A 19,755-nucleotide genomic window follows, 5' to 3' on the forward strand; every position below is an offset into this window, starting at 1 on the left:
AACCCGACAGATCTTAAACTGAGTACTAATAGTTGCTGCGCAGTTGCCACTAGATGGCAACTACTCTGGAAATATTTTAATCACGTCAACGAGCACTTGCATCAGATTTTTGTTTGTTCTGCCTCATACTTATCAATTTCTTTTCCCTAAAAACATGGAGTCACTTTAAATAAAAACAGTTTGGAGCCACATCAAACGCGAACACAGAAAATGACGCTCAGGTGCTGGCTGCTCTTGACGTCTGTGCATGAATTGGAGTTATTGTTAACCTCACGCCGACAGCATGTATTTCACAAACGGAGAGACAACTGGTCGGGATTTTTTCGTAAGGCTTCATATATTTAGAAATAACACCAGGTGCATGAAAATATCGGCGCGAAGTACAGTTCCACTGACGTCCTCATAGTACAATTCGGAGCTAGCTTATAGTTACTACGGCAGCGTGTTCTCACAAAGGTTAGAGCCATACTTTACACTAAATGAAAAGCAGCTTTAATCCGTTCCTCCCTCTCTGAACTCAATTACCCGGATGACAGCATTCTCTCACACTGAAGACTGCCATATTAGTTTTGCTTCCTTTCTTAATTCTCAAATCACCGTGTTCAGCCACTACGGAGGAACGTCTAAAAACAGCGGTTTCAACGTAGTTGAGAGGCTCGCGTGCAAAGGAGAATAATGTATTCAGTAAAGGCAGGGATAATAAAACGAAATAACTGAAATATTTGTGATCAGTTGAATAAATTTGGTGCCACATTAAAGAAAACTGGATATTCGAACTAATTGTGAAGATACTATTTTTGGATTTATGTAAGTTCCTTCGTTTTTAATTGTAGACATAATTTACTGTAACTCGAAATACCTACGCTGACTTCAACACTATCACACTACCCACAAATAAATAAACTCTTTTTATTTATTTATTCAAAATGTAACTGCTCAATGAAACATATTCGAAGCTCTTCAGGCATACCAGTCGCATTTTTTTCGATGATATCCGATATATTTATCATTTCAAGGCACATGAAATATAGCAATTATTGTATAAATTTTGTGTTTTTTGAAGACAAGTTTGCTTTGTGGGGCTATATTAGGTTTGGAGAAGTTGGATGAAACATTCATATAGAGTTCTCTCACCATTTAGGAAGCCAACCTGGAAGTATGCACCTGCCCGACACCCCGGTAGCGGCACGCATGAAATGATGAAAAGTACTTCAAATGTGACGTTACCCTCAGCCATTTCCAAAATGCTGTGTCTTTTCCTAAATTGATGCTTAAGTCGCTGGTGATGACGCACTTGCTCTGATGAAGGCTTCTGGCTTCCCACCTGCGAGGCTTCAGGAAAGTTGAGCCTCGACATTCGTCGTGTTGATGTAAGTTTTCAATGCCAATAACCTGGCAGTTCAACGCTGTGAATAGCGTGAGCTAATACGTCAAAAACTATCTGGCGCTGTCATTGGGATGTAGTGGCCGGAGATGGCATGGATGCTTTTGATGTTTTCCATCAAATACTTCAAGAGGTTATCAAGACATTATCGAGACCTTCTGAACTGTTTTCCATCAACTGTTTTATCGCAACCGCTAAGGGTGGAATTGTGGCACTGTGGTTAAAGATGACGATGATGACAACTACATATGCGGCACGACGCGGCAAATAAGAGAGCACGAGGGTTGGTGGCAGAAAAAAGGAAGAAGAAGACATGAACGAGTGGGCAGCTGTGGCCACGAGGGCCGATCGAACGAGCATCACCCTAGATCTAGCAAAAACTTATGATTCCGTGGAATATGGCATAGTGATAAAGCAATTAGCGAATTACAGGTTTCCGAAATACATCACGGCGTGGTTGTCAGAATTTTTAAGGGAAAGAGAATTCTACTCTTTTCAAAACGGATGTTCATCGTCTAGGTATAAGCAGCAGAGGGAAGTACCACAAGGGTCAGTGTTATCTCCTGTTTTATTTAATATATTTTTAAGCTCCATTTCACTGCTCCAGGACATTCATGTATACGTTTATGCTGATGACATCGCTTTTTTTGCATCGAATGCTGATCTACATTCACTTTATCAAATGTTACAAAATTACTTATCTATTCTTGAAACTTGGATTGAGACCATACATATGTCTCTGAACGTTAGTAAAAGTGCACTCATTCTCTTTCCTTTAGATGTTTCCGTTCACATTTCACTGATGTATCGTCAAGAGCTCATTCCTCAGGTGGATTCTCTTAAATACCTAGGAATTACATATGATGGAACACTAAACTGGAAAAGCCACATTGAAAACGTTGCGTTTAAGGAAACTCGGGCTGTAGGATGGTTGCGTAAAATCAGTAACCGACGATAGGGGTTGCGAAGAAACACATTAATTATGATATATACAATGTATGTCCGACCAGTCATGGAATTTGGATGTGTCTTATTTTCTGGCTGTCCAGCTTATAAAATTAAACCTTTGGTACTATTAGAAAAGGAAGCTCTGCGTTTGTGCCTTGGACTCCCTAAGTTTGTTGCAAACAACGGTACGTCTGTATATGGAAGCGCGATTACCATGTTTAGTTAGCAGATTCAAAATCCTTACTGTCCAAATGTACTTAAAGTTTTACGATTCTCCTCAAAGAAGATCAATGTATATCTTTATTAATGAACCAAGTACATTTTTAATAATCATTGGTCGCGACTGCACACCCCTCAGATCGTATTCGTACAGGCACAGCTAACACCACTGAATGTACAAATTCAATGTATTCACTCAATAAGTCAATCCAAAAAAACATCCAAATTGAATTTGACGATATTTTCCCCTCGAATGCTAAACTAATGCGATTCCAATATTTAAATGACCAATTACAAGATTACCTGTCTCACCAGGAAACAAACAATATAATAGCCACTGACGCTTCAATGTTAGACGAAAAGGCTGGCGTAGGCATCTTTTCTCCTTCTCTTAGTTGGTCCTTTTCTATTCGCCTTCCGGATTACACGACTATTTTCATAGCAGAATTACTGGCGATTGTTTTAGCACTGCGCAAACTACCCCCGAATCAATTATCAGCTGTCGTAGTAACACACTCTCGGTCGGTATGTGTGTCGCTTTCCTCGGCAACGAGTACAACTGCCTTAAATGTGTTTCAAAATTTAGTCCCTACAACGTTACAAAAAAATAATTTGCTCTGGATTCCTGGACACTGCGGTTTATACATAAACGAAATGGCAGATTTATTAGCCAGAACATCTTTAAATGGACCCGTGCTTCATATTCTACCGGATACAGCTTACGTCACTGCATCGAGATTCGGAACGTTTTGCCTACGAAATGACTTAAGCAAATTATCGCTGATCCCATCTACAGACTTTCAGCATCTCGGTTTTTGCTGGAATAATCAGTGGTGTCCTTCTCGGCAGTTAGAAGTTACATTCTCCAAATTGCGCTGTCGCATCCCGGAATTGAATTTCTATCTACATAGAGCTGGTCTGACGATGTCCCTCTCTGTGCCAAAATTGTAAGAAAATTGAAACAATAGACTACTACTTTTTATCATGCCAACGTTATTCAAACCAGAGGAAGATATTACTCGAAGCTCCACTCTGCAAAATTGGTTGAATATTACTGCAAAATGATAATAATACACCAGTATTATTATCATTTGGGGCCTCCACCCTCGGCTATTGTTACAGAGACGTTTGTTGCGAGTGTTTCAATTTTTAACAGAAACAAGACGATTACCCTGTTAATTATTGTAACTTTATTCTACCTATCAGATCAGTATTCATTTCACTGAAATTTGTTTCTCCAAATTCGTTAGTAACATTGTATTTTTCTGACCTTGATAATAACCTCATTTTTCACCCTTCAGTTAGTCTGACTGCTCGTTGGCACACTACTCTAGTTACACAAAATTTTCTTTGTTTTTGTTTTTGCCTTCTTTTATTTTGCGTATCTCATTGTCAAAAGAAGAAGAACGTAAACTTTATTATCAAATCGATAAGATTTGAGTCCGGCGTATTTTTAGTGGGTCTGGGCACCCGCCGCGGACGCGGCTCCGAGACCTTGTCTCGAAGCGGCTTCCTCGGCTCGCTGGATGGCCCAGAGCTGTACTGTCAGGTTCGAGCTGAGCAGTGCGGTCTTCCAACGCGAGCGGCGGCTGGCGGTGGAAGAGACGGAGGTGTCGGCACTGCCCGAATTGTTTGTTATGTCCTGACGTTCCCATAACATGTGATTAAGTGTGGCAGCCTCGCCACAGGATGTGCATCTGTTTGTAGTGTACATGTCTGGATACATGGCGTGCATGAGCCTTGGGTTTATGTAAGAATCAGTTTGTAATTGCCTGTAGTGTACTGCTTGCGCCCTGTCTAACCTAGCGTGAGGGAATGGGTATGCGTCTCTGTAACTGGTAGTGTGTCGTGATGTCGTGGAACCTGGTCAAACGATCCTCCCACGCCCAGACGTTTGCAGTACCCCGCGGGGGCTCTTCCTCCGATGATGCTCGGTGAGTGAGGCCTCGAGCAACGCGGTGAGCCGCTTCGTTGGGGGTGCTCAGTCCAGTGTGTGCCGGGATCCATAGCAAGTGCCTTCGGTTATCGACGTCGGCCTCTCCCTGGTTTATGGGAGGTCGCTTGAGTATGTGATACACCTCTTGCGACATAGGAACCATTGTTAAAAGCGCAAAACCACACAACACAAGATAAGACCAGACGAGCACAGGCGCAAACTGACAACTGATTTATTGAAAGCCGATCTCCAGCTATATATACCAACAGGCAACTTTACAGATATTCTAGAGAAGGGTCCTAAGTTTGGACTAGAACCGTGTGTGCCTCCCCACGAACTTGCAGCTTTGAACCGAAGAATTGCAGAGAGGGCACCTCAGGAAGATCGTGAACGCTGTCTTTTGGAAGGAATGGACTGTCTCGCCAAGAATGTAAAGCGGATGGATTCAAGGGGTGCTAAAGATAGTCTGAAACGTGTTGTGAAGTTCTTTAAAAACAATGAATTGTGCGTTTTACAGGCAGATAAGGTAGGCGGTTTCGTTGTCTTACCCAAAACTATGTACTATGAAAAAGCTGCTGTGGCTGTCAATAAGAATTTCTTTTGCGTGAAGAAAGGCAAGGCAAGAGTAAAAAGTAAAGCCGTGGAACTTTGCAAGAGCCTAGATCTTCTTAAGCTCGCCAGAGATATCACAAACAGTGATAGTGCTGCGCTGAACGTCTTCTTTAGCGTTAGGACGCATAAACCCGATGCCCCATTACGTACCATTGTGATCGAACGGGGCACGTGGCAGCATTGCGTCAGTAAGTTTCTGCTTAAAACCCTAAATAACCTCGTGATAACTGATCCGTTCCTCACGAAAAGTTCCGCTGATGTAGTGAACTTTCTTGAAGGCAACAATGATATTGGTTTTGCGTTTTCTGTCGACGTGGAAGATCTCTTTTACGCGGTGCCCCATAGTGAACTGTTTCTCGCAGTTAAAGAATGCATTGATGAAAATGGTGCGGTTGCGTTCCAAAATGGCGCCGGCATGTCTGTAGAAAACCTTCTAGCCCTTTTGGAATTTTACCTCCAGTCCACTTTTATCAAATTTGACGACCAGATTTATCTTCAAAAGTAAGGCATCTGTATTGGTTCATGTATCGCGCCTGTGTTGTGTCATATCTTTTTATCAACCATCGATCGCTCTTTACACGATCGTTTTAATTCTTCTTACAGTGACAAGGACCTTAAAGTTTTTCGTTATGTGGACGACTTCTTAGTTCTGTTTAACAAGTGCTCATCCTCGTATGAGCATGCGCTGAAGTGTGTTCTAGAAGAGTTTAGAAATCATGGAAAAGGGCTAACCTTCACCTTTGAACGTCCAGACGAAAGTAAGCTTCAGTTTTTAGATTTGCGATTGACGTTCAACGAAAGGCATGTTTGCTGGGCGTACTCTCCGCGTGCACAAAAAGAGCTCCTTCCGTACAATTCAGCTCACTCAAAAACGGTAAAGAGAGGCATCGCAACTCTTTGTTTAGATTCAGCATTTCGGAAGTCGTGCATTCACAAGGTGCAGGATAGTTTTAACCTTCAATTGGGGAGGCTGTTTTCAGCCGGCTTCCCTGGTTCGGTCGTCTTGTCTGTGGCTGAGACGCTTCTTAAGATAAAGCACCGTTGCAACCCAGATGCCGCGAAGCCCCTGGTGGGCTTCCAGAGGCCAGAAGTGGTGCCGTACATACACAAGGTCACACATAGCCTGAAAAAAGTGGCTAGCCGGTTCAACGTGCCGTTGGCTTTCTCGGTCCCCCAGAAGCTCGCTCAGCTTAGCCGTCGCACCACCTGTGCCGAGGAAAAGGGAGGCTGTAAAAAGAACCATGAACGACGTTTCGTTCAGTGTGACAACAAGCTGTGTATTCGAGCCCGTGACCATGCGGGCACAAGTTTGCGGCCGACGCCCCAGGGCGCTGCACTCTGTCCTAGAGCGCAACCCAGACTATATAACAAAGGAGAAGAAAGCATCTGTCGACCACTTTTTGCCCCGAATGGTAATTTTAGTGAAAAATGTAGGCAGAAGCAGTTTGGGCAAAACACGGCCTGAAAGTTGGAGTCTAATCAGGAGCAGGTGAAGAGTGTTCAGGACACTCTAATGACGCGTTAAAGCTGTAATGTTTGCATTTTGAATAGTTTGATGTTCCGGGGGTTGTTGTACATCTGCTTGATGTATATATATTGTCACGTAGTAGTGACGATGAAGCAAACAGTCGTAAAACTGGGAATGACGAAACTGATTCTTTATTGGGCGAACCTGTGCCCACAAAAGCAAGTTACACTTGAAGCACAACGATAGCGGCGAACACAGTCGGCGATCGTCGAAATCTGATCAGCGGCGAAACGCGTCGGCTTTTATACCTGAGTCATCGAAGGTTCCAGATTAATCCCTGATGCCCGCGTGTCTTCCAGAAAGTTCTAGACAATTCGCGTCGCTCATACAATCAGATTACATGGGCGTCGGTGACCACAGACGACGGATAGAAGCATTGATAACGTCCGAGAAGCTTCCAATGCAGGCGCGTCCTGCGCCGAGCGATAACGTTTAACATTTGTCAGCCAATGTTGAAAGCGGCCACCGGTGAAAGATAAACATGTGTACGTGTCAATACCCTCCCCTTAAAAAGCATCGTCCCGATGCTACAAACAAACACGAAAGCGAAAACAAAACCATGCGTAATAAACAAAATAACAAAAAACAATAACAAAGTAACAAAGTACCTAAGTTTGTCAGCGGGCGTAGAAAGGCTTAAGACGCACCACGTGGATGACTTCAGGTCGTGCCCGGCGCCGCTGTGATTGCGAAATGCCGTCTGGCACGACCTCATAGTCCAGTGCGCCAATACGTCGGGTGATCTTATATGGTCCGAAATAGCGACGTAACAGCTTCTCGCTAAGTCCTCGTCGGCGTATCGGAGTCCAGACCCAAACACGGTCACCGGGCTGGTACTCGACGTAGCGTCGTCGAAGGTTGTAGTGTCGGCTGTCGGTCCTCTGCTGGTTCTTGATGCGCAGTCGGGCGAGCTGTCGACCTTCTTCGGCACGCTGCAAATAGGTGGCAACGTCGAGATTTTCTTCGTCGGTGACGTCCGGTAGCATGGCGTCAAGCGTCGTTGCCGGGTTCCTTCCGTAGACCAGGTTGAACGGCGCCATGTGCGTCGTTTCTTGCACGGCCGTGTTGTATGCGAAGGTCACGTACGGAAGGATGGCATCCCACGTCTTGTGTTCGACGTCGACGTACATTGCCAGCATGTCGGCGATGGTCTTATTTAGGCGCTCGGTGAGGCCATTCGTCTGCGGGTGGTAGGCGGTGGTCCGGCGATGGCTTGTGTGGCTGTATCGCAGGATGGCTTGAGTTAGTTCTGCCGTAAAGGCAGTACCTCTGTCGGTGATGAGGACTTCTGGGGCACCGTGACGCAGGAGGATGTTCTCAACGAAGAATCGGGCTACCTCGGCAGCACTGCCTTTGGGCAAGGCTTTTGTTTCGGCGTAGCGGGTGAGGTAGTCCGTAGCTACGACGATCCATTTATTCCCGGACGTCGACGTCGGAAAAGGCCCCAGTAAGTCCATCCCAATCTGCTGGAACGGTCGGCGAGGTGGCTCGATCGGCTGTAGAAGTCCGGCTGGCCTTGTCGGCGGTGTTTTGCGTCGCTGACAGTCTCGGCATGTCCTTACGTAATGGGCGACGTCGGCAGAGAGGCGAGGCCAGTAGTATTTTTCTTGTATCCTCGCGAGCGTGCGGGAAAAACCGAGGTGTCCAGCCGTTGGGTCGTCATGGAGAGCTTGCAGAACCTCTGGACGCAATGCTGAGGGTACCACGAGGAGGTAGTTGGCTCGGAGAGGCGAGAAGTTCTTCTTTAGGAGAATGTCGTTTTGCAAGAAAAACGACGCCAATCCTCGCCTGAACACCTTCGGCACAGTGACGGTCTTGCCTTCCAGGTAATCTACAAGGTTCCTTAGTTCCGGGTCGGCTCGCTGTTGTTCGGCGAATTCGTCGGCACTGATGGGTCCCAAGAAAGTGTCGTCATCCTGGTCATCCTGTGGCGGCGGTTCGACGGGGGCGCGAGACAAGCAGTCGGCGTCAGAGTGCTTTCGCCCGGACTTGTAAACGACGGTGATGTCGAATGCTTGAAGTCTCAGACTCCATCGTGCGAGGCGACCTGAAGGATCCTTCAAGTTAGCTAGCCAACACAAGGCGTGGTGGTCGCTCACAACTTTGAAGGGCCTGCCATAGAGGTAGGGGCGAAACTTTGATGTAGCCCAGATGATGGCGAGGCACTCCTTTTCTGTTGTGGAATAATTTGATTCCGCCTTCGATAGCGACCGGCTAGCGTAACTTACAACCCTTTCTAGTCCGTCAGTCCTCTGCACAAGCACGGCGCCGAGTCCTACGCTGCTTGCGTCGGTGTGGACTTCGGTATCGGCGTTTTCGTCGAAATGCGCAAGGATGGGCGGCGATTGTAGGCGTCGCTTCAGTTCTTCAAATGCTTCGATTTGCGGCGTCTCCCACTTGAACTCGACGTCGGCCTTCGTGAGGTACGTCAGTGGCTCGGCGATCCGTGAAAAATCCTTGACGAAGCGCCTGTAATAGGCGCACAGGCCAAGAAATCTACGCACTGCCTTCTTGTCGGCGGGCGGAGGAAAGTCAGTGATGGCCGCCGTTTTCTGTGGGTCAGGGCACACTCCAGACTTGTTGATGACATGGCCCAAAAACAAGAGCTCCTCGTATGCGAAGCGGCACTTTTCTGGCTTCAACGTGAGTCCGGAGGTCTTGATAGCTTGAAGAACTGTTTCAAGGCGCCGCAGGTGTTCTTCGAAGCTTGAGGCAAACACAACGACGTCGTCCAAATACACGAGGCAAGTCTGCCACTTCAAGCCTGCCAGTACTGTATCCATGACGCGTTGGAAAGTCGCAGGTGCCGAGCAAAGACCAAACGGCATGACCTTGAACTCGAACAGTCCGTCTGGTGTTATAAAGGCAGTCTTCTCCCGGTCCCTCTCGTCGACTTCGATTTGCCAGTAGCCGGTTTTGAGGTCCATCGACGAAAAATACTTTGCGTTGTAGAGTCGATCCAAGGCGTCGTCAATCCGTGGGAGGGGGTATACGTCCTTCTTCGTGATCTTGTTGAGGCGACGATAATCGACGCAGAAACGTAGGGTTCCATCCTTCTTCTTCACTAACACCACGGGGGACGCCCACGGACTCTTGGACGGCTGGATGATGTCGTCGCGTAGCATTTCGTCGACTTGTTGCCTTATGGCCTCGCGTTCGCGCGCCGAAACTCGGTACGGGCTCTGACGGAGTGGGCGGACATTTTCGTCGGTTATGATGCGGTGCTTGGCGACAGGGGTTTGTCGAACTTTTGACGACGACGAGAAGCAGTCCTTGTATTGCAGGAGCAGAGCTTTTAGTTGTTCTTTCCTATGCCTGGGAAGGTTCTGATTGACGTCGAAAGTTGGTTCAGGTACTATAGTCGTCGTTGCAGGTGCACTGGAATCCGTGAAGGCGAAAGCACTGCTGGCTTGTACTATTTCGTCGATGTAGGCGACCGTGGTGCCTTTGTTAATGTGCTTGTATTCGGGGCTGAAGTTCGTGAGCATCACCCTTGCTTTCCCTGCACGTAGCTCAGCTATGCCTCTAGCGACGCAAATTTCACGGTCGAGCAGTAAGTGATGATCGCCCTCGATGACGCCCTCCATGTCTGCAGGCACTTCGGTACCGACGGAAATCATTACGCTGGAGCGAGGCGGAACGGTGACTTGTTCTTCTAGCACATTCAAGGCATGGTAACTGATGTCTGTATCCGGTGGTATCGCGTTGTGCGTTGAAAGCGTTACCGACTTGGACCTTAAGTCGATGACTGCACCGTGTTGGTTTAGAAAGTCCATGCCTAGGATGACATCCCTGGAGCAGTGCTGCAGGATTACGAAGCTCGCCGGGTAAGTGCGGTTGTTCACAGTGACTCGTGCTGTGCAGATTCCAGCCGGCGTTATTAGGTGGCCTCCCGCTGTACGGATATCGGGTCCTTGCCAGGCAGTCTTCACCTTCTTCAACTTGGCGGCGAACGGGCCACTGAAGACGGAATAGTCGGCTCCAGTGTCGACGAGAGCAGTGACGTGATGACCATCGATTAGCACGTCTAAGTCGGTAGACCGTCGTCTGGCGTTGCGGTTAAGTCGTGGCGTCGGATCACGGCTGCGTCGGCTTGCTCCGCTGCTGCTACGTCGCGTCGGTAGGTCTTCTTTCGGCGGCGAAGTGTTGTCGTTAGGGCTCTTGCCAGGCGGTGTGCTGATACCTCGTCGTGGTGATTCGCGAATCTTCTTCGTCGGCGGCGGAGGATCTTCGGTATTGCGTCGTACAGCAACCGCACCTCCATCGGTTGCTGCCTTTAGTTTCCCGGGTAAGGACTGGGAGATCGGCCCCGAGTGGGACCGGTGTACTGACGGCGATGGGGCGAGATGTAGCGGCCTGGTGACGGCGAGCGTGAGGGTCGTCGTGGTTGCCACTGAGCTCCGGCGAGGTAGTCGGCGATGTCACGTGGTCGCTCGCCAAGCTGTGGACGTGGCGCGTTGACGGCGAACCCTCGTAGGCCCATCTCGCGGTATGGGCATCGGCGGTAGACATGGCCGGCTTCCCCGCAGTGATAGCAGAGCGGGCGGTGGTCGGGGGCGCGCCAAATGTCCGTTTTTCTCGGGTAGCTGCGCTGGGCGACGGGCGGGCGTGCTGGCTGCGGCGGCGGCGCTGGGCGACGGAATTGCGGCGTTACGGGGCCCTGGCGCGAGCGCGGAGGGGGGCCTTGACGACGGGCGACGGCGGCGTATGTCATCGCTTCCGGCTGGGGTTGCGGCGATTCGGGAAGTCCTAGCGATTGCTGGATTTCCTCCCGCACGATATCGGCGATGGAAGCAACTTGAGGCTGCGACGACGGTAGCAACTTCCGCAGCTCTTCGCGTACTATCGCCCTGATGGTGTCTCGTAGGTCGTCGGAAAGTCCTTGGACTTCGGCGTAGTGTGGCGTCGAACGGCGATTGTATTGCCGGTTGCGCATGTCCAGTGCTTTCTCGATCGTCGTAGCCTCCGAGAGAAAGTCTTGGACTGTTGTTGGTGGATTCCGTACCAGTCCGGCGAATAGCTCCTGCTTAACTCCCCGCATGAGCAAGCGAACTTTCTTGTCTTCGGGCATAGCTGGATCGGCGTGCCGGAACAATCGAGTCATTTCTTCAGTGTACATACCGATGCCCTCATTCGGGAGCTGTACACGGTTTTCCAGCAAGGCTGCAGCTCTTTCTTTACGGACGACGCTCGTGAAGGTGTCCAGGAAGGCGGCTCGGAAGAGGTCCCAGGTTGTTAGTGAACGTTCCCTATTCTCGAACCAGGTTCTGGCGCCATCTTCAAGAGAGAAGTAAACATGGCGCAGCTTTTCGTCGCAGTCCCACTTGTTGAACGTAGCGACCCGGTCGTATGCCTCCAGCCAGCTTTCGGCGTCTTCACATGGCGAACCGCGGAAAGTCGGCGGCTCCCTGGATTGTTGCATCACGACCGCAGATGTTGGCACAGGGGCTGTCATGGTAGCTGCTGCCGAGGTCATGACTTTTGTCCTCTTGGTCTTCTCAGGTAGGGGTTCGTACTCCGGTGGCAGGTTCAGTAGCCTGCGACTAGCTCGCTGGTCGGGGTAGGCGTCGACGTCTTCTAGACGGTGTGGGCTTGGCTCACGGCTGGACGGGGGGGTCCGGTACAAGGACATAAAAGCACCTCCACCAGATGTCACGTAGTAGTGACGATGAAGCAAACAGTCGTAAAACTGGGAATGACGAAACTGATTCTTTATTGGGCGAACCTGTGCCCACAAAAGCAAGTTACACTTGAAGCACAACGATAGCGGCGAACACAGTCGGCGATCGTCGAAATCTGATCAGCGGCGAAACGCGTCGGCTTTTATACCTGAGTCATCGAAGGTTCCAGATTAATCCCTGATGCCCGCGTGTCTTCCAGAAAGTTCTAGACAATTCGCGTCGCTCATACAATCAGATTACATGGGCGTCGGTGACCACAGACGACGGATAGAAGCATTGATAACGTCCGAGAAGCTTCCAATGCAGGCGCGTCCTGCGCCGAGCGATAACGTTTAACATTTGTCAGCCAATGTTGAAAGCGGCCACCGGTGAAAGATAAACATGTGTACGTGTCAATATAGCTGGAGATCTGCCTTCAATAAATCAGTTGTCAGTTTGCGCCTGTGCACGTCTGGTCTTATGTTGCGTTGTGTGGTGTTGCGCTTTTAACAATGGTTCCTATGTCTAAACACCAACTAGCCCAACAGTCAACTCTTTTAGGACATTTACTAAAAGCTCAGAATCAATGAAATTGATAGCAAGTTGATTTTTTAATTGTTTATATAACAACAAAATTAGACTGAACCGAAATAGGTTTTAATAGTTAAGATGTTGTTGCAGCGAAAAAGAGCAGTGGCGCTGCCATCGTGAGAGCAGTGCAAAATAATCCGAATAGCTCGATTTTGTAAATGCCGAAGAGATGAAAGATTATACAGATAAGTATGTCCCCATGATACAATGCCATATAAGTGATATGAGAATACATAAGAGCGAAGTAAAGACAAAGCAGGCTCTGATGAGAGAAATGGGTGTCTTGCGCTGGAGTTTGAGGTATAGTAGCGGTGCCTGGTGGCGGCGAAAAACGTCATCTGGGTAGTACCAGCTTGGGTAGTACTGAGCCCTGGCTGTGGCGAAGCACGTTTCGAGCCCGAGTTTTGCGTCGATTCGCACTTTTTTCTGCCCTGTTTCGAGTGCGAAAAGGCTCGTCACTTCTCACAGACCATGAAGACCAGGCTGCGAGCTGGCCGCAGCCTATACTTTTACGAAAACGGACTCTCCGTGTGCCGTGGGACGTCATGATGGAAGCAGAAGACATCGGCGACGCCGATCCGGAGAGTCCTAGCTCAGCCTCGAAAACGCGTCACCGTCGTTACTCTGCGTCGTGGGCTGCCATGAACAAGAAGGCCTGAATCCCAACATCAGATTCTACCGTTTTCCTTCAAGGCCTCACGCTGCGGAGCGTCGGGCGCGCTGGATAACTGCAGTTCGTCGCGCTGGGTAAGCGAAATGGAGGACCGAAATAGCAGCAGGCATGGCTGGTGATTCACGATTCGAGACCCGGCCGCAGCGACAATTGACAATTCGACTGGTGCGAAGTGGTGAAGTGACCAGGTGTGTGCAAATGACCAAAAATGGTCGGGCTGATTCGGTGACAATTCACTACCCCACTACAAGCAGCACAGGTTCGAGAGTTGAATGTGCTCATCCTTGACCTCAAGCCAGCACGTTGAGGCAGCACAGCAAGGTAGTATTGATTACAGCACATCGATGTTCGAGCGCTGTCATTAAAAGCTACATCAAGCGAGCAGTGCACGAGCACGCGCTGCAGCGCGATTCGCACGTACGTACGTTACTGAGAGCTTATATGCATTGCATTAGTTATTTATCAATTGCTAGACAGATGGCCGCTACTACAGCGCAGGCATAACTACTTGTCTAGTGGCATGCCGTCAACAAAGATTGCAGGAGACCCGCCGTTTCGCGGCATGTCGAAAGACCGCTGCCGTCGCGGCGCGTACGATCGTGCGCTCGAGCAGTTCCGTACACATGTCTGCTTATCGCTGCTGTGAATTCATTTATAGAAAGCATTTCTTCGCGTTTGTGCGCCTGAATCTAGCAGCGTGCAAACCTTACCTGAAGTTCAACTTCGCACGTGCGTGACTCACTTCACTCGCGATTGACACCGCGCGAAAACTTCGCCGCTTATTTCTTGAACGGCGTACACGTATTCGGCGTTGCATAATTTCTTGCCTTTACGCGGCATGCCAAGCATGGAAAAATCTTCGGCGCCCGATATTCGCTGCAAGCCGTGGTACAACACAACCGAAAGTGGCAGGTCCATATTGCAAACGTGCTTCCCGAAGCAGACGACCGAGCTTTGTACTACCCAGTTTCGGATTGAGGGCCCTTTTTAGCACCATTTTCGCAGCGCCCCCTGGGCAACGCAAGAGCCCCATATGAGCGTGCTTTAAGCAACGCCCGAATGCCGAATGCTGCCACCTTACTAATGTGAGCAATATGGTTAACGAACTTAAGGTTAGCATTGAGGTGAACGCCAAGGAATGATACATTATCACTGACACTTATGAAATGCCAGTCAATTCTGATGCATGGTAATGAGGTTAACTTACGTAGAGGTGATTTAAAAATAAATTTAGATTTATTTGAATTATAAGTAAATCATTTTCGTGGCACCACTTGGACAAGCTACACAGAAGATCATTTAATTTGGTAGCGACAGCATTAATGCATGTATCACTAAAGGAAATAGTCGTATCGTTGGCATATAAAACGCAGTGAGCCAAATGTATGCTGTCAGGGAGATTATTGATATACAGTAAAAAAAGTAATGAGCCTCGAGGCGCCCCTGGGTAATTGTTTTATTGGCGGAGAAAGAGCCCGATATGTATACCGTGTGATTTCTGTTCAGTAGGTAACTTTTTGAAAATTTGAAGGCCGGACCTGAAACACCGTATGCTTCGAGTTTGTTAGACAAGACGAGATGATTAATGGTGTCAAATTCATATGGATTTCATATGCGGGAACGACTATTCTAAGTAATCGTTTCAGTAGTAATTATGGAAAGGATTGAAGCGAACGTGCCATAGATTATGTCTATAACAAGGCGGCTATGACAGGTTTTCGACTGTGCAATTAATTCCGGCGCACACACCCCGCAAAAACATTGCCTTCGATATCGGCTTTCTAATTTTGAGGAAGCAGTCGCTGGACGCTGGACCTGGACACTATCCATATAAAGTACAAGAAGTCTTATCTCAGCACAGTAAAGGAGTGCTCACACGATATTTGAAGTGGTCATTTTGTTGGTTTAAGTAAAGACCGAAGTAGTTAAAACCTAGAACAGATACTGTCAGTGCGCCATGAACCGTTTACGTCAGAGAGCCAAAAATATATATATATATATATTTAATTGCGTAGTGCACACGCAACAAGAAACTCGGTCAAAGCCGGCGGGGTCGGGCTTGAGTTGTCAGAGGTTAGCGTTCAACTGCGGAGTTTCAGAATTCATGAAGAGCCAGCACCTCCAGCAAATGCAATAGCATTTATTGTCGGGGGAAAATGACGCCGCAGCCTTGACTAAAGTGTTATCCGTTATGGAAGCCCGCTAGCTGTCACGAGGAGCTGGCGATGCCACTGAAGGGCTAGTTTTTCTTCACCTGAAACTGATTCCTCGTTCCAAGGAATCAGTTTCAGTTTCTGAACCCAGTAGCTGGAAGCGTCAGAATGTCATCAAACACTGGCTCGAAGAATTCCTGCATCACTGCAGCTATTTCACGTGACGGCAGCAACAATAAGGGCCTAACGTATCTTTGAAAGAAAAAAAAAATTCGTGGGTCCGCAACATTCATCTGGGCACGGATTACAAGCGAAGCTGTTTAGGTTGCATACACGGGCTGCATACATTAGGAAATCATACATGTTTTTTTTTTTTTTTCATACAGCACCACACTACGCCGAAAGAAGCACCGCCATCTGGCGCAAGCGCTGCTGCAGCAGCGCCGGAACCTCCGACGCGCGTCACGTTATTCGCCCTGAGATCCACGAGTGGCGCCCTCTCGCGTGTGACGTCATTGAGGGGGACTCCGTTGGCGCGCTCGCTACGTGAAGGCAGCTGGAAGCTGTCTGCCGCCCTGTTCTGCTCGAGTTTTTGAGAAGCGAGTCTGCAGGTTTTTTTAACCCCGTATGATATATATACGAAATGTTCCAGGAGACTATTCCCTGCGAAATCTAGCCGAGTAGTCGTCACCGCGCTCAGTGTGGATTGCTATTGGCGTCGTTTGCTAGTCATCAGTGTGCATACAATGACCATTTCTGTCCCGTTTTCATGGCGCATTCATAGTAATTTGACGGCCATCTTTTGACAATGGACTGCGGGATTTGGCCTTCAGCTACGGTGCCTGCTCTGTAATAGCGTGTTTGTCTGTTGAGCGCGTGCTGCGTGTTCGGTCGCCCACTCCGTTTCCCACAAACATGCCGATTTTGTTGCTGCCCAACGAGTTAAGCATATCACGAAAGAAGTTTGATGCCATTCTCAAGAAACTAGGTGTTCACTGTGGTACGTTGATGCATGCACTGCTTTAGCCGCATTGCAACAAAAAATGTCGCAGTTTCACCCGAAAGGCGAAGCATCAATTGCGATAGCAAATTTGTAGAGAGCTATACGGAGTAAGGATAGTAGTTTTATCAGCTGTACAAACTTGGACATGCAGCAGCACCGGCAACACACAGAACTGTTGACGGCGCCGTCGGCGTTTTGCCCGCGTTCGCACGAAACGCGCGCGGCGTTGGTGACTGTGCCGGAGCCTCTGGGGGCGGCTCGGAGCTTTTCGACGAGATCAGAACGGGACACTCGTCGAGCAGCGTCGGAAGTCTTTCCCACCTTCTCGCCTCACAACGTTTTTATATAAATAGGCATTTTATGCCGCAGCTAAACGACGCCTCCCCCTCCCCCCCCCCCCCCCCCCCACGGCCTTTCGCGTGTCTGAAGAAGTCGCGCTTACTCTACATATATGGTGATTGTAAAGGAGGAAAGAGACGCTTAATTCTGCAGCCCTTAATGAAGCACGGCGCAGAACGCGCGTTTGTTCTCCGCCGTGCGTTCACTCCCCGTGAGAGCCCGCGTCCCTCGCGCCCTTTCACTCGCACATACAGCGTTCGGCACGCGGCGACACTTGGCGCTGAGCGTGCTCCCTCAAGGGCTGCAGAAGATAGCGTCAACCTTCCTTTCCCTCAAGAACCACTTATCATCATCATCATCATCATCATCGGCGACAATTTCATCGCCTTTGACGTCATACAGAACCTCACGCGACGGCGACGCCGACGGCAGAAATCTGCTTTGGAGTGTCCATATAATTGCTATCGCAATAAAAGGTGGTCTGGAACGTCTGATACAAGGGCGAATAAAATTAGTGAGCAAAACAAAATTACGTAGCCTTGAGCTGCAGTACCGACCTTCGCATAATTTTAATGAGAATGAATTACTTCCACCGTGACACAGCTCATCGCTGCATGTTTGCATGTTAGTCGGCTCAGCGTAACCCTTTCTTACCTTGTTCCTACCGCGGCTAGCGTGCATATTCCCCGGGCTAGATTCGTCCAGAGATGATAATGACTGCTATCGCCTAACTAAAAAAGGTGGCAACCTTTTATTAGATCACCGTTTAAAATATATGTTGCCTTGCAAGCGGGCCATACCTATTCGTAAGTAAAACAAGAAAATTGATAATTTTAGGTTTGCCGGGAACTATACCGAAAAAGTTGCCGGAGCTCTCTAAACACACAAAGAAAAAGAAAAAGGGGAGAAGGGGGGGGGAGGCAGACGAATAAAGGCGAAAAGTTTACAAGCCTTGCAGTACTTTTATAACATATTCCTATCATTACGATGATATAATATTGTTTTCCGAGTGGCTTCAGAAGTCGGACACGGCGTTGAACGGAAATAGTATTATGCTCACCTAAACAAACATTTTTTTCTGCATTAGAAAGTTGTAATGCGATTAATTTGCAAGAAAATAGTGCAAAGCATGCTTGGCAAATTGGCGAACGATAGTGTGTGCTTTCCCACTGATGTTCAAGGTGAACCGCATCTCAGTAAAATAACGAGCCTTTTGTTGTCAGAAAAAGTTTTACATCTGGAACCGCAAGTTACTGGAATTACAAGCAAAATATGAAATTCGCATTAACTACAATGTCGCTTTGTCAACGCAAAATTTGCGATCGCGATTCATTTCCAAAGCTGTGACGATTCTCATTACTGGCTCGGAACGATGTTTTATGGACTGAGTCAGGAGACCATGTTCCTGCCCGCGAGAGATGGGCTTATATCAATAATTAAAATATATGCAAAAATAAATTCTTAGATTTTACGCACCAAACACACCACATATGATTATCAGGCAAGTAGTGTATGACTCGGGATTAATTTTGACCACCTGGAGTTCTTGAGCCCCCCCCCCCCCCCCCGAGCTTCTAAATCTAAGTACACACGAGCCTGTTTGCAATTCGCCCCCATTTCAATGCAGCCGCCATGGAAGGGGTCGAATCAGCGACCTCGAGCTAAAGAGCCCACCGCCAGCGCCACTGAGTGGTCACATCAGGCGGTTATATCGAAGATACATTTAACATACAAGGTTGGTTGTCCTCACAGTGCCAGCAATAATAAAAGTAACCCTAAAATAATACAAATGGTAATTGGAGAGCGCCGTGCTACGCGAGCACGCAGTCAGAGCGCGAGCAAACGCTTGAAAATGAAGCTATTCTAGCCGGAGCGCAGCAGACGGCAAAGGCGAGACCCCCATCTGACGTCATGGCAGCGCCATTCGCAGCGCCGCCATCGGTAACGCACGAGGCCAATAACCACAGAAGCGCAGGCCACGTGTAAAGGCGCCGTCGCCACACTCTTCCCTCTTTGCATTATTTGTCAAACAGGATTTAGAACAAATAAAGCGCAGGAAGGCCAACAACTTGCTAACCTAAGTGCACTTTATCATATATATATATATATATATATATATATATATATAGTGTTTCTCTCACACCGTCGAAGTCATGTGGTGCTATTTGGACCCCAGATATCAAATGTATATTTGAAAGTTGGCGTAGCGCTTGAAGCCTCCTTCACCTCCGCCGCGGCTTGGCCCGGTATTTCACTACCTCTGGGTTCAGCCCACGCATTCCTGTTCACGCGCATTGATGCGGACGTAAGCCGACCAGGGTATCCCTCCTGCGAATGCATGCGGGGCATGCATACGGGGGCTAGAGGTAAACAGCTTCACTCCAATAATAATTTTTATAGACAACATATTTTCCTATTCATACTATTTTCATACAGGGTGACCGTAAATCTTTCTCTTTGTCCTGACGTCACAATATCATTGATGGCGCCGGCCACCGAGCATTTCCACAATAAAATTAGTATCAAACTAAGGTATTCCAACCTTCGTCTTTGCTAAGCATCGTCCTCTTATCGACATGAAGCATGTGAGTAGACTTTATGCAACGAAGATAATATGTGTAAGTACCCCTTATTGTAAAGAGGTGTCAGTCGATACTTCATAAAGGTTGCTTTCAAAATGCAATTTCGCTGATAACCTTCTCATGAAAT

General features: G+C 48.2%; 1 non-coding gene across 1 annotated transcript; it reads left to right on the forward strand.

Moving 5' to 3' along the window:
* The first annotated feature begins 19,143 nt into the window (after positions 1 to 19,143).
* On the forward strand, positions 19,144 to 19,326 carry LOC119459807 (U2 spliceosomal RNA). The gene has a single exon (XR_005193812.1). It is a non-coding gene; the product is annotated as a U2 spliceosomal RNA (small nuclear RNA).
* The last annotated feature ends 429 nt before the right edge of the window (positions 19,327 to 19,755 follow it).

This window comes from Dermacentor silvarum, chromosome 7, assembly GCF_013339745.2.
Source record: "Dermacentor silvarum isolate Dsil-2018 chromosome 7, BIME_Dsil_1.4, whole genome shotgun sequence".
NCBI lineage: Eukaryota > Metazoa > Arthropoda > Arachnida > Ixodida > Ixodidae > Dermacentor > Dermacentor silvarum.